At 34.0% G+C, this 16,232-nt stretch overlaps 1 long non-coding RNA gene across 2 annotated transcripts in view; it reads left to right on the top strand.

Annotated features, from left to right (window-relative positions):
* Positions 1-15,913, top strand: part of LOC141571704 (uncharacterized) — a 32,730-nt gene extending 16,817 nt beyond the window's left edge. For both annotated transcript variants that reach the window (XR_012496728.1, XR_012496729.1), the window contains exons 2-4: positions 5,412-5,472; positions 6,168-6,221; positions 15,600-15,913. This is a non-coding gene — a long non-coding RNA (uncharacterized LOC141571704). The remainder of the gene's footprint in view (positions 1-5,411; positions 5,473-6,167; positions 6,222-15,599) is intronic.
* Positions 15,914-16,232: the final 319 nt, after the last annotated feature.

The raw sequence follows: 16,232 nt of genomic DNA, 5'->3' as shown, positions 1-16,232 counted from the left end.
AATGCTAAAGAAGTTGCATGGTATGACTATGTCACACTGAGGCTGGCAAGTGTCCACTTGCATGGTCATCCAGCTTTGGATGTGATTTTTAAGTGTTTGCCCAAAAAAAGAATGTATGCAAAATCACATGAAAAAGTATTTGATGGAAAGTAATGGATTAAAACTTTCAGGTGTATTTCTTCCTTTCTTGCATTCAAAGAGAGTATTTTCCCTAACTGCCTGAATATCCTTTGACTTGAGAAATTTTCTTCAGCTCAAAGATAGCAGAGTATCTGAACCACAGCAGGCACAAGTAAATATTTGTTGAGAGAATATTAAATGTGTGAGTACTGCTTAACTTGAAATGCAGGCATCCATGTTCAAACATGGCATTGGTTAAACAAATGATTGACAGGGTTCTCTTGGACAATGATTTAAGATTCTTTTTAACGTTTCTTCATTTGACAAAAATGGTGTTAGGAGTGTCTTCTTCTCTTTGGTAGCTCTGATGTGATATGCTTGTCAAAACATCGTTTTATTTTTTATTTTTTTGGTGGTGTCAGTGACTTTTAAAGGAGGACAAAATTGAAACTGATTCAGCACACCATAATGGTGTTGATGATAGGGATAAAAGAGGTCCAGTGAAGCTGTTCCCCTTCACCTTTACTGGGAGACTTTTTCAGCTAAGAGCTAGTCACTATGGGAAACAATGTTATCGAAGTCCACTGAGAGCTCATAGTCAGGGACGTAGGACCCACATTGTTCATAGACTGTGCCTGTATGTGGTGGGGTATTCACTTTTTTATTTAATTTGTTCTGGAATTCAGCATTCATCCTGAGGAGGTAGATTAAAGGAGCTAAATGCAAACTTTAAAAATACAGTACAAACTGGGTAACATACAAGTACCTCGGATCTAATTGTAAATATAATTTAAAGGAGTTGTCACTAGACACCACTCTTTTCACTAGGTAGTTTAAGTCAGCAGGTTGAGTGGCTTCAAATAAATAAGATGTAATAAAATCAAAGTGATGATTCCATAAACTATAAAACATTGCTGTTTATATTCTACAATAAACAATAATGATAAAATGAAATAATACAAAGAGTAAGATTTTAAATTATATGAAAACTTAATCTGCCTTCTGTCTCTTAAGTGGTGGTGCTTAACTGTGGCATCACACCCCTTTGTGGGTTTGATCAAATAATGCTGCAATGATTAAGTTATTGAACTGTATAAACAGTTTTTTGTTTTGTTTTGTTTTGTTTTGTTTTGTTTTGTTTTTTTAGTTTAGAATACTTTTAAGGTGATGCATATAATAATCCCTCTTGTTCTCATGCACATTTTTATGAATTTTCTTTGCTGGATAAAGAAGAGCTAGAGAACAAGAGAATGATATAAACTGATCCTTTTTACTTCTTCAACATCTTGTAATCTGGTGAATTCATAGGACTGTTTTATTCATGTGTGTAAATATTTGATATATGTATTATAATAGAAAAAAGGTTTAAGGACTTTCTGATGCTTTACATACCTGTTGTCTCTATGCTATTATGTTCACTCAAGAAGTGGACTATGCCAAGTTCAATTTGGAACTCACTGACGAGTCAGGTTAAGGTTTATTAGTTTCTTTATCTTTGTGTTTTATTACTCCTGCTATTACTACCTTTCTTTTTGAACACTGCTAGCCTTTTGTTTTGATGAATCTGTTATGAGCCTGAATCATAGCACTCATTGCATTTTATCATAACACTCATTGCATTTTAATGACTATTTTGTTAATTACTATTACACAAAATACAAATGTTAAAAATTAACCTGATGCTTTTAAAAATATTATTTGCTCTATTCTAGAGTCTGTCCTAGTGTTTTCAACCACTTTTTAAAGCAGTGTAATGATCATATGGTGTAAATAAAATTATACTAGAATTTGGTTTGAAAGATCTGAGACTCAGATTTATCTGAGGTCACAAAAAACTAACAGACTTGGTATTGAAATTCATTTCTTTGTGTATTATGGAGGTCAAGCTTTTTCAACAACTGCAATTCCAGGACTAAAACATCTTTTGAACTTTTCTGATTACTTCTTTAAAACTATGAAACCAAAAGTATGAATCTTGAGCATTTTCTGTTCATTAAGAGTAAGCAAAAGCAGGCAGAAAGTTGGGGGTTACCATAGTGTCACGTGTCCCTTCTTTTCTAATATACCAGTAAGATCTCATGTGATCTCCTGCATTATCTGGCAGACCCAAAATGTGTTATTAATAATAGAGATTCATTTTATTTTTTTTTTAAGCCTGGTAGAATGTGCCACATTTTTGACTGACTTTAACTGATAATTATTAACCACCTAAAAATGTTTAGTTATTTTTTCTCAATAAATATATTAAACTGAACATTATTCAATCTTGTATTATAGAACACTTCAAAATAAAAGATTCCTTTCCTAACTCATTTTCACCTGCAATCAAGTATTTTACCTAACAATATAGAATTGTACTAAGAAATAAAGTAGGTCCACACTCTTCAAAAAAATCTATGAGCAGAACTAAAATTATATATCTACTAACTCCTTCATTGATATTAAGCTGATCCAACATTATACCTCTATTGGTTCTTTGAGGATATTATGTCCTTGAAATAAAAAAAATAAAAAAAATCATAAAAATATCAATGGAAATCTTAAAATAATTTTATAGTATTTTCTTTTTATTACCCTAAAGATACAGATTTAGTAAGGGTTTACTTATTGGCATAAAAGAGCAGTGGTGGAAAAAAGCAGTTTAGAAAGTCCTCAAAATAAATCTGAGCAAATTCTGAACAAACTGTAGCTAACCTATTTAAAAATATTTTACTTTTAGAAATCTGGAGACATTTTAATAAAATATAAAAAGCTGAGTGCTTACATTTTAAGAATTTCTTGACTTTATTTCCATAATTTGTCAAATTAAGTCAACAAATTTAAATTTTTCTTTATATATGGATATGTCGAAATATGAATTATCCAATTTTTACGTAAATGGTAGACAATAAATATGATCACCTAAATCTCTAAGGTCAAATTCATTGATTTAAGTTCTCTTATGAAAGAAGGATTTTTTTAGATTAATCTTACAATTTCTTTTTTATTTTATATGTTTTTATTACAAGTAGAGAAAATTCAGAACAGATATATTCAGAAAAGAAACAGTATTATGACATCCAGACTAATTGCCTGAAAGTTCTACTACTGCATTCAGTATTCTTCAACTTTAAACAAACAAACAAACAAACAAATAAATAAATAAATAAAATAAAACAAAACAAAACCAGAGCTCATTAAAAAAAAAGTGAAAATCTCTTGCTTCTTATATGTAGATCCTCCATAAGAGGAATTATAGTAGAAAATTATCTAATGTTTTCCTTGTCTTAGTAAACAAAGTTTATTTTAACAAACACCATATATTTAAAACTTTACAAAATGAGATTAAAAATTATAAATTAAAATTTGTCATTTAATTATCTTTTTATTTGCTTATAACAATATAACAAAAAAGCAGGGGAAATAACAGGAAAATAGTCAATAATTTGGAAATTAAACAGCGCACTTCTACATAACCCATATGGTTAAAGAGAAAAATCTCAAGGGAAATAAAACATTTTGAACAAAACAAAAATGAAAATGCAACTATCAAAATTTGTGCAAAACAACTAAAACAATGCATAAAGGGAAATGTATAGTATTGACTGCTTACATTATAAGAGAAGATTTCAAATCAATAATCTAAGCTTCTACTTAGATTAAAGGAGAAAAAGAAGAAAAACATAAATTCAAATTAAACAGAGGAGAGGAAATAATACAGAGATCAATAAAATTTAAAACAGACTTATTCCTATATTAATGAAAAAGCAATGAAACCAAAAGCTGCTGTTTTGAAAATATCAATATAATTGATAAACCTATAGCAAGATTAACAAAGAAAAAAATGAAGACACAAATCACCAATATCAGCAATGACAGGAGTGCCACAATAGATTGTGAATATATTTAAAGGGTTATAGGGACTATGTATGACTCTGGGCATATGCGTTTGGCAACTCAGATGAACTGGGTCTATTTCTTGTCAAGTATAATTGAATAAAACTCACCCAAAATAAAACAAAAGTTCTATAACTATTAGAGAAAAGTAATTTGTAAAATATTCCTAAAACTAAATCACCAATCAGATGGTTTAACCAGCAAAATCAACCAACTACTTAAAGAAGACACCGTTTCTACACAGCATCATTATTTACTAGGGGAATATGAATTAAAACCATGATGAAATATATTACATATCCACTAGAATAGATAAAATAAAAACTACTGACCATACCAAATACTGGAGAGGATGTTGAGCAGATTTATCACCAATTACGGGTAAGAATGCAAACTGGTACAGCCACTATGGAAAACAGGTTTGCAGTTGCTTAAACATATGTTTGCAATATGACTCAATCATACCACTCATATTTATACTAGAGGAATAACAACTTATGATCACCGAAAAAACAAAACAAAACTATGCGTATGTGTCTATAGCTGCTCTATCCATAATTACAGCAAATCGGAAACATGTCTACCTGTCTTTTAATGGGTAAATGAATAAACAAAAGGTGTAAATCTCTACAAAGGAATACAATTCAGCAATTAAGAACTATCACCACAACAAAACTCAACAAACTATCAATACATGCAGCAAGTTGAATCTGAAAGACATTACACAGATTGGAAAAAGTCAGTCTCCGATGTTTACACAATCAATGATTTTGATTTCATTTGATTTGATTTTCATTACAGTCTTAAATAGATACAACTATAGTGATGGAGAGTATTTCAGTGGGGTAAGGAGGAGTGTGTGTTTGACTATAAATGCATAATACAAGGTAGTAGGGGGAGGTTATGGTACCACTTGGCATCCTGATTTTGGAATTATACTAAAATAAGTGTTACTTTCACTATATGAAATTAAAAATATAAAATTAAAATAAAAGCAGTGCCTGCAAGTTTCTACAAACTAGAAACAATTTTTTGAAGAAAAAAACCAGTTATTTTAGAGCTACTATAGATTTTTCAGGACTTAAGTAACAAATAAAAGAGGTGAATTTTCTGTTGTTCCACATAAACAGGCACATATTCTACATGAGATCATTATTGAAATTATTGCAGACAAATCTCAAATTATTCAAAGATAATACTAATATTTGATCATTCCTAGAGAAAGAAGATTCTGGATTGCTGCCTTTTTTGGTGTCTTTCGTCCCCATATCCTGCCTTATAAGCCTGAAGCTATGATTTATAGTTGTATTATCAATAGATTTCACAATTTGATTCTATTAATTTGTAGCCTGGTACTGATTCCTCCTTATCAAAGCCATGAAGCATATTCAATGATTTTCTTTTTTTTTTTGAAGGGATGCATGCTTAATAAGCGTCATTTAAAGAGCTGATTGGGACATGTCAAAATAGCAAAATGTGAGTTTTGTTCCTGTGGTAGGGTTTATTTTATGTTGTATTATATTGATTACTCAATTGTACTAATGTGGAACATTTCATTTGTCTAAGTCTTGATTCTTATCTTAATTTTAATTAATTTGAGAACAGGAATTATGCATTACATTTCTATTTCCAACAACACAATTAGATACACTGTATATAGCAATAAATTTATTAAAACTAAATAAAGGTGAGATGCCCTTTCTGAAACATCTGAGGGGAATTCAATGTGTTTCTTATGTTGAGATCACTATAATGTGGGAATTTTCTACATAGGGATCCATGCAGTTGTTTCCCATTTTTATTGCTATAACACTTAAGGACAAAAGAAAATTAAACTATCAATTGAATTATGCATTTTTATGTGTATCATAGCAAGGGATTATAAAGTAAATACGAGTTCCGGTCTAGTTCTTTGATGTGAGACCAATTTCTGTTATCCCAATATCTCTAAGAAATAAGAATATGTAATTAATGTGCCAAGGCTAAAATCAAAATGACAGTCTCTGTTTATAATTATCAGAGGACATCTTAGTATCAGTGATGTAAACAGGAAATAAAATAATGTAATTATTAACATAATTATTTCATTTAATTAGAGAGAACAACTTAAATGTTTAATGTCTTTTCCCATAAAATGATTTTTTTTCTTCAAACTATTCTCAATTTGACAGACTTCTGTTTCCAGACTTCTATTTGAAAAGTGTCAAAGATGCTGGGAAAAAAAGGTAAGAGTATTGAAATACAGTGTTCAGTTTCAAAGATGATAGTATGTAAAACGTGGGTACTGGTTTTGCTCCACTTTCTCACAGATAAATTTTCTATTCTTTTCCACCCTCTGTGAGGTCAGAAATCTTAATCTTTAAGGGCACTCTTCACGCTTGTTTCCCATTTGGGTTAGTAAATGGAAGGTGCCATTAGGAGATAATAGGGAGAAAGGAAAGAACATTTGGTCCTTATTCTCTCCCCAACCTGTTCACTAGCCATGGTCTGGCAGTGCTTGTGTTCCTTGCTTGTAGTCAGAACTCCTATCATGAAGCCTCTCTTCCAGGGCTACAGCTTTTACCCAGTTCTAGTCATATCACTGTGTGCCCTTATCCCTACAAACCTAAAGATGTTCATGGTTCCCCCACTATTCTTAGTCATTGAGTACTTCATTGTATCTAACCATTTTCTTATTCTTGGCCATATCATGGTAAATTGTTCTTTCTTTATGTTCTTTGAGTGTGCTGTTTCCTGTTGATTCTAGACTACCTTCACTCTGTTTAATGATTTCTTCCTCTATACTTCAAAACTACAGTATTTTAAATAAAATATTTTAATATAAGAACATGTGGTATTGAATTATGAATATACCTCTATTCTATTAGTTGGTATTTCAAACCTATTTTATGGGGAAATTATTGCAGCAAATCTTGAAATAAAGATAACTTCTAAGGAGCAAGAAGTGGCTTTCTATGAATTGCCAGCATTTCTTTTACACTAGGGTAAAACTGACCTTTCATCAAACCTTTCTCTAATAGATGACATTATGAAGAAAGGCATCTTCAGCCTCAAAGGGCACTGTTTGGTCTGTTCTTCATTCTAAGAGTACAGAGTCCAAGATGAAAGTAAACCTGGCACTTTTAGCTGAGTCACTTGGGGGAAGATGTCATTTAATCTATTGGGCAATAATGGGAAAAAGTCCAAAAGTCATTTCCATGAGAAAATGGCATGAAGGCACAAGACGCTCCTCCCTTTTTTGTATGACTTAGGCAGACATATTTGTTTGGGGGACTTTAAAAAGAAACTTAGCAATAGATATATGACCACATCAAAAGACAGGAGTTCAGATTGCTTGCTTTTCCATGAAACTTAATTGACAAAAGTACTAGGTTTATTTTACTGCAATTTGTTGGAGCCCAAAAGACAATAAACCTTCCTTTCTATCTTTCCAGTTTTGTGTGTTCTGCTAATGAGCTTCAAAGACTACCACTACCCTCAGGGTAATAACATAAATGTTTAATTTAATTATTAATTAAGTTGCTTAGTCTGCATAAAGCATACAATATTTCTGAGAACATGACCTTAACGTGATTTTTCAATGTGTTTTCTTATCTAAGTGGCACCCATTTACTAAAGAAAATAAAAACATGCTATTGATACTCAGCTCCTCAGTAAAAGTCAAGTGTGAAGTTGCAGAGAAATTAACATATAATATATAACACATAACACAAGTTTATTTTCTTAATATGTACATACAAATAATCAAGGTGGGTTTTTCAAATTATTCTCTTAGCACTATATTATTTATTTATGAGCACATTCAGGTATATTGCTAAAATGTAAGCAAGAATTTAAATAATTATCAACAAAGTCTTTTTAACGGGCAAAGTTTGTCTGCTATACGTATATATAACCAAGCTAATTAAATTCGTAAGTATGAGACTGGAATAGTAATACTGATGGTTGAATTCTTTGCTGTTGTGATTAAAAGGTTCGCTCAGAGACTAACCTTCAGATATTAAACTGGGGACAGGCTTTCAAAGAAATGGTAGTGATAAGGCTTTGAGAGAGAGACAACAGTAGAATAAAAGTTCAACATGCACCCAAAGGATTCTGCAGTGCATGATGACTGGAGACCTAAAAGCTAATAAAAGATAAACTTTCTACAAAAGTACTGTCAAAAAGGAAAAATAAAAAAAATAAAAAATAAAGGTGACTAAGAAAAGACAGCCTTAAGCAAGAAACCTTGGGCAAGTCTCTTTTTAGAGCAATACAGAGAAAAGATTTGAATGAAGATATCTTCAACCATCATACAATTTTCTGCCTTTGAAAATGCATTTATTAGAACTGAACTTTACAGAGTTTATATCTAGTTTTTGGCAAACTGAAGAATGAAAGATCATTAATAGAGCTATCTTAATCCTTCAGTCTTTTGTGAAGGAGGGAATAATGAGAACAATTGTCCATACTGTACTTGGGAAACAAGTTTTTATGAAGCCACAGAGAATGACAAGAGGGTGGGTCAGCTGAGGGTTGGGATACTGCAGGACAAGCCAAGCCTGAGACTAGGAAGGAACAGGATGCTGGCCTGTCTCATCTGTATACACCTGATAGGAACAATCAAAGTCTAGCTCGGTGTTCAGGAGACTTGTATGGGATTGGAGAACATTTCTCTGATCACAAGTCTTGGAAGTATCAGTTCCATAGGAGGTCCTCCGCTATTAGATTGAAGGAACAGACAAGACGTCAGGAAAATTTGCATTAATGTTGAGTGAGTGAGACTGCTCTGTGCTCTCAGATTAGGGAAAATCAATATTTAGAAATGGCAGGGAGCTAGGCCAGCCTCATGGGAATATGACCTGTACAGTCACACAAGGTCCCATGCTCAGAAGGTTCCTATGCTTGTTAATGTTCTCCTTTGCTATTTTGAAATGTGTAATGCTTTTTCAACAAGAGGCCCCTGCATTTTCATTTTGCACTTGGCTCAGCAAATTATGAGTCAGGTCTTGTGAGGGAGGGGTTATGTGGTTTTGTTAGTTTGTCATACCCTAAGCATCACCAACTGTTTAGGAGGTCATTCCTTCCTCCTCTCATAAACAAGCTGCTTTGAACCCCAGAAAATTGGAAGACTGTGGTCCAAAACACCTACTCATGTCTCTCTCCTCCATACTTTACTCAGAGCTCCAGCATCTACTTAGTGCCACATTGACCAGAATATATCAGAAGATATAATCTTTAGGCACTTAAATTAAACTTTAGGACCTAAGCCGTTAGTCTTTTCTTTATCACATTGCAGTGAGAGTGTGACAAGAATCTGATAAATCACAACACCCTCAGTGGCAAATCACATTCCTTTTAAAGCTAAATGAGAGAAGAGGCAGTCAATAAGAAATTATTGATCCCCATGGGGTGTTCAGTAGTGTAGTAAGTGCTATCTCTACCTGTTTATTCTTCTTTTTACTGTGGCCGCTCTCCCATTAATGTTTTATAGTTCCATAAAGATCTCAATAGGCAATGAGGCAGTATAGCACATGGGTTAAGAAGATAACTCGAAGCTAGATGATGTTAGCACAATTCCTTGAGCCAGCACTTCCTAACTCTGTAACTTTGGGAAAAAACTCTTCCCTGTGCCTGAGTTTCCCCAGCTATCTAAGAGAGTAAATATCATTACTTACTTCATAAGGGTGTTGTGAGAATTGAATGTGTATTCATACATTAACTGCATTTAAAAAGTCTAGTTAAGTTTTATCTGCTCTTATTATTCTCTCTGTTGTGGAGATTTCAAATCGGAGCTTTGTATGCTCTTGATGTCAAGAACATGTGAAAATATGTCTACCCGTAAAAAGTCAGCCTCCAATGATAAGAATTAGAGTCAGGAAACATCACAATTCTTAGCAGCTTATTACAATATTAAACACAACCATATATCTTAAATTTATTAGTAGCTTTAGGCCCAGAAATTGAAGAGTTATGGTTTGACCATAAAATTAATTCATAGGCCTCTGCAAGAGGAAAAAAAAAAAAGAAAAAAAGAAGCGTCTCTTTTACAACTCTGTGGCCTGTAATTGACTGTAATTATCAGCTTGCACAGGACTGTATTGGTAGGAGGGTCAAAGATTACAGAGAACTTTCACATTGCTCAGTAGCTAATGGGACACAGCTGCAAGGGAAGTAAAACCATTTAATTAAACTTTAGTCTCTTTTGTTCGTTTCTTTAAGGAACATAGTTATAATTTTCATGTCACCAATGAACTAGAGAAGACATCTTCATATGCTATAGGAAGAACAGGTCTTTTGTATGATGAAATCTTATTGATCTTGGACACTCTGATCTCTACCATCTTCTTACTGATTAAAATCCAACCTTAGCTGTTACTTAATTGGGAGCTGCATTACAATTTAAGGGGACTATGCAAAAGATAAAGAAGGAAAGGAAAATCTTAATATTCCAACAGATATTCCCTTTCCTTCACTATTTATCATGCAAATTGTACCTAATTTTCACTTTTCTGTGATTTACAGAATAAAGGGCAGAAGGACTCTATATATGTCTAAGGAAGTTACTAAGTGTTGTCTTAGTCTTATTTTTCTTAACTTATACCGTGGAAAAATTTTTTTCAGAAAATAGTATGAAATTTCCTCACATTCGTTATTAATTAAAACAACTGTGCTCAACCAAGAAAATTATACAATTCACCAGTAACCTTTCCAGGTATATCTTATCCTCGTAATCAAATTTGACATTACAGAGCAAATCAGTGAATATCTAAACTGTGTTATTTCCCACAGAGTGAGCTATCTGAAACAAATATTCTCTGTCATGAATTACAGTTTTTATTAAATGTTCACTTTATAACCATTTTTCTGATTTTAACAGTAAAACATATTCATTGTAATAAATTTAGTAGTTCTCTGTCTCAACAAAGAAAAAGATAAAATAATTTGTAATTTTCCTACCCAGAGAAAACCATTTTTATTGTTGAACAAATTTTTTTACATACACACAAATATATACAAACCTATGCACACTCACACACAGGGTTTATAGTGGATGTGTGAAATGTATATACTTAAAAAGGATTATGATTTCACTGTGTATCCTGCTTTGATAATTGTAGATTATACTAATTATGATATATTACATGAAAAATGTATAGAAGAGAACTATCTCTGTGAAGCTATGCAAGCAGGAATAGAAGTCACATAATTTTTCATTCTTGGAATTAAACATCATGAATTACTAGCTCAGCCTCGATAGGGCCTTAGTCAGTGTAAAGATCTATACTTTACAGGTCTAGGGCTTCAGGCAGGCTGAATCCTCTGAAGAACAAGAGGACATTTTGGTAAAATTTAAGTGGCTTTGTGACATCCTTTACCTGATACTGTAACCTGTTCTCTATTTTTGCTTCACAACTCAGCCCTAGTCTCCATTTCTTAGGAACACAGGAGCAGTATTTTCTCTCTTACTTTCCTAAAGTCCTAATGGCCACCCCTGGTTTCCAACTGACTTGCTTTTTCAATGTTGTGCGCATTTACCTCTACCTTTTTTATATAAAAATTTACATGGTTCTTTCTTAAGCTGTCCATGGGTACATAACCACTTTAAAAATATGCATCTATTAGATGGTCAAATGCCATGGAGTTTGCAGAAATAAAATAGGAGGCACAGTCCTCTTCTCAATAAGCATGGATAACCACAATAGAAGAAAAGATGTGATCAGAGTAACAAAGAAAGACAAATATATTTCTATGAGAATCACATGCCTGAGGTTAACTCGGTTTGGTGAATATGGTGGGAGGAAGTTTCCATGAAATATACACTATTTCACTGAGTTTCATATGGACTTGCCCTCTTTACATTCAATCATACAATTGTGTTTTCTACCTACTGAAATCAGGCTTTAGGTTACTCTACTTTACTCTTAATAAAAACTGTTTAATAAGGTTACTGATGACCTTCAGATTGCTAAATCCTACAGTTATTAGTCATTCCTCATCTTGTTTATCTTTCAGCAACTTTTGCCTTAGATCAATATTTTATTCTTCTTCGTTTACATACTCATTTTCTTGGTGCTCTCATCCAGTCTAAGGCTATGAATATCATTTATGTAGTCGCATCTCCGAAATTCATACCTCTAGTCTGTATTTTTACACTGAATTACAGATGTGCATTTTAATTTTCTCTTCTATTTTTATCTAGAAGTCTATTAGGCAGCTCAAATGTAACTTACTCAAAATTGAGTTCTTTCTTCATGCCTGTTCTATTCCCTGTTTTCTCATCATAGTTAAAGGAAATTCCATGCTCCCAGCTCTGAGGCCAAAATCCTCAGTTTTCACTTTTCATAAATGTGAGTAAAGATACTAGTCATATTCACTACGACTGGAAACTTATCGGTTTTAGCTTCACCACCTATGTAGAACCTGATTAGCTCTCAATGACTCTGCTATCCATGTCGCCGTTCTCTCACTTGGATTGGTGCAATAGCCTCCTAACTTCTCTACCTTCTGCTCTTGCCCTTACAGATCAATGATCAGGGCAATGGCCAGAATAACCTTGTTAGAACTGGAATCAGATGATGTCACTCTTCTGCTCAGAACCCTCTAAGGCTTTCCATCTCATTTGGAGGGAATGCAAAGTCTTCACAGTGTCCTTCAAGGCCCTGCATTCTCCCCTATGCTCATTCCATCTCAAATCATGAACACAGGAGGCGGGTGCCCACTTCAGAGCCTCTCCAGTTTGCAGTAGTTCTCCCTGGCATGTTCTTCTCCCAAATAAACATATGGCCCACTCTCTCACAATCTCAAATTTGTATTCAAATGCCATTTACTCCAAGATTTCCCCCTTACCACTATAATTAAAATTGCAGACTTTCACTTTCTTTTTTCTTTCCTGGTGTTATTTTCCTTGATAGTAATTAAGATTATCTATGCTATAGTAAATGAAAATTATGTGAACAAACTTTTGTATATAAAAGAAGAAAATGTATATTTTCGAATATAAATTATAATTCCAAAACTATAGCTGACTTGAGTCTAGTATTACTACATAGATGAAGATGGTGGGACATGGGAGGTAGTTGAATATAAATTTAAAAAGGGGAATTAAATTTAAGGGAAGCCAAAAGGATTTGATTTAATTTAGTAGTCAGTAGGGCAGAACTATTGTTGGAGGACAGATAGAAAGCAGGAAACTTCCACTAACGTGCTACTTTAGGAAAATCTCTATTAATATATCAATAGCTATAAAATGATGTAATGTCATCCTTCTAGAAGTGATTTACAGAAAATCTTGGAAATGGACTAGTGGCAATATTTGAGCTATTTTTATGAGCGAGTGTGAGAGAGATAGTTTGAGAAAGCAGCTTTCTGACATTCCTCAAGTCATGTCCCAGATGAAGAAATGACAGAATTCCGATAGTGACAGACAGGAAGCATGGCATTCATCTCAGAGTATAGCTCAGCCCCCACCATCCCTTGCAGTTCATCTCTGCACTTAGTCCCGTACATGTGAGTATTCACACACGTTGAGTTGATCAGGCTCTACTTCCAGAGGAATGGAAAGCCCACCATAAATTCTGTAAGCACACTGCACCACCCATCCTTGGTGTGGTTTGCTCTGCAGGTGTCAGCGGAACCAATTTTCATTAGCTATCTTTTTTTTTTTTTTCCTTCATGTTTATATAGAATGGCAATTTGCTCTTTTTACCAACTTGCCTGTGTTATTCTGTTAAATTGTAGCAATAACTTCTGCAACTCATCTCTGAATAACTGGTATATATACACCTATATTTCGCTAAAGTAAAATTGAGGGAATGGAGTAGGTGGTGAGGGGATTGGGGCTTTTATAATTAGCATCCCGCCATGAGGCTTGGAATTTGCGTTACTCACACAGCCAAGCAGCAGGTCTTAAAGATCATAATGCAAACAATGATAGAATGTTGGAATTAGAGGTATTTCCAAGATCGTCTTCTTCAGCACTTCATTTGAGACGCAGAGATAAGGAATGATGTTCAAGGTCAGTGATGATTAGGGTTCTTAAAAGGTAGAACTGAAAAACAATTGTTTATTTCCATGCAAACTTCATTTTTGCTGACCCTAACCTATCTGCTCTGAAGATCAATAAAGCTGTTTCTGGAAAGATTGGACATATTTCTGTAGTATCAGGATATATAATGGATATTTAAGGCGGTAGAATATTTGGATTTAAAGGACTAGTCTATTGTATCAATCTGCTGTTGGAATAACAAACCATCCCAAATCTCAGTGGCTTGCCACAACAATTTATTTTATTTTTTATTTTTATTTTTTAAATTTTTATTGGGGATTATTGGGGAACAGTGTGCTTCTCCAGGACCCATCAGCTCCAAGTTGTTGTCCTTCAATCAGTTGTGGAGGGCACAGCTCAGCTCCAAGTCCATTCGCCGTTTTCAATCTTTAGTCGCAAGGGGCGCAGCACACCATCCCATGTGGGAATTGAACCAGTGACCTTGTTGAGAGCTCCCGCTCTAATCAACTGAGCCATCTGGCCACGCCAAACCATTTATTTTTATTACATTACATCTGTGGGTCAATTGGAGCAAATCTGCTTCAGCCTGGAGGGCCCAGTTGGACTTTTTGTGAGATATACTGCTCTATTCCATGCATCACTTCAATCTCTTTGGACCAGAAGTTATGATGTACATAGTGTTCCTATGGTAATATTCCTTATTTCATTCAAAATTTTCTTCATTTCTCCAATTATGCAATTTAAGTTAATTTTATATCTAAAATAAAAGGATCTATACTGTAATTTTGGAAAATGCATGCTTATCATGTTGTCTACTAAAAGACTAGTGACTAGGTATAAATTTTAGGAAATCTACAAAAATTTTTATATTATGTTGAAAGAATATTTTAATTTTCTACTAAATGTGTCTTTTGTTCAAAATTAACAAGGAAGAGTACCTATTCTGTAGGCCCTTGTTTCTTCCAATTTGATTACTTTATTTACCTTTTTTTCTCTGGAAGAAACCTACCTTTAGCTTTGTCTACCCTCATCTCTCATCTAGTTTTCTCAGAAAACCACTTACTAAATGGGTTATTGCATAGAATTAATCAGGACTTAATTGTATTAATGCTTCACAATGAAAAACAAAAACTCTATTCCATAGCTGCAGTTTGCATACCAAGACCCAGCTTTGCAGTAATCACCCACGCTTTTGCCTGTAAATCATGAATGGCTCAATCTTAACACAAATCCATCCAAACAACTAGAAAAGCAAACATTCCACTGAAAATGGATTAAATTGTCACCTGTGGAACCAATGGACAATGTATCTATTATTCCTATCATCATCCCTTGCAACGTGTGTAACCATACATGAACTTCATTTTTTTTAGCATGCATTTTGCTTTAACCCAATTCAGCTTTGTTTATCTTGATAGAACGATAACTCTGTGCTTACTCTGTAGGTCCTCTCCTTTTAATCATTGAGCCCTTAGGACATTGGGTTCTGTTCAACCCCAAATTCTCTTAAGAATGAAACTTCAGGTCTATCAGCTATGACTAGGATATAATAACTAAACCTCAAACAGTGAGTAAGGGTTTACTTAATACAACAAAGCTAACACCTTGGCCTCAGTTACATTTCAGCTCCAGCCTCATGAGAGCAGAACAGCACCATGGATGACATTCCCTGGAAACTGGACCGAACAAAGCTATGACGGACATCAGGACCTGAAACCATGATCCATTGCTCCCTGTCTTTCCCTCAACCTATCAGTAGAGCCCCCAGCCCCAGCTCCCATAGCAACCATGGTAACAATCATTCCCTTATGTAACACGGCTGCTAGAGGCCATGGGGTAGCCAGTTGTTTGAACATGAGTTTACCTGTGTCTCTGGACTTGGCACCTTAAATAAACCTTTACTTTATTTGCTGAAAACTCCTGCCCATGTTTTCTTTTAGCTTGGATGTGTTGCAAGCAAGCGGATGCTTTGAGTCTAAGGTAACACTTGTAATGTAAATTCACCTCACTCTGAATGTAGGAGTAATTTTCTATATGAACCGTGGAGCATAATAAAAAGGACTTTGAGGCTGATACTGTCATTGCTCTGCAGATATACCCTTGAATTCCTAAATCATTTGATGCATACTGCACAATAGGGCTTTCATTTTAAAAGCCAACATCAGTATTTTTTTCATCAGCCTGCTAGAAACCACTTTACCTTTGCCCATAGAGAGCCAAATTTGCCTGGAAATTTACATATTCCTTT

Source organism: Rhinolophus sinicus, linkage group LG05 (genome assembly GCF_036562045.2).
Source record: "Rhinolophus sinicus isolate RSC01 linkage group LG05, ASM3656204v1, whole genome shotgun sequence".
Classification (NCBI taxonomy): domain Eukaryota; kingdom Metazoa; phylum Chordata; class Mammalia; order Chiroptera; family Rhinolophidae; genus Rhinolophus; species Rhinolophus sinicus.
This window is presented reverse-complemented; position numbering and strand designations above follow the sequence as displayed.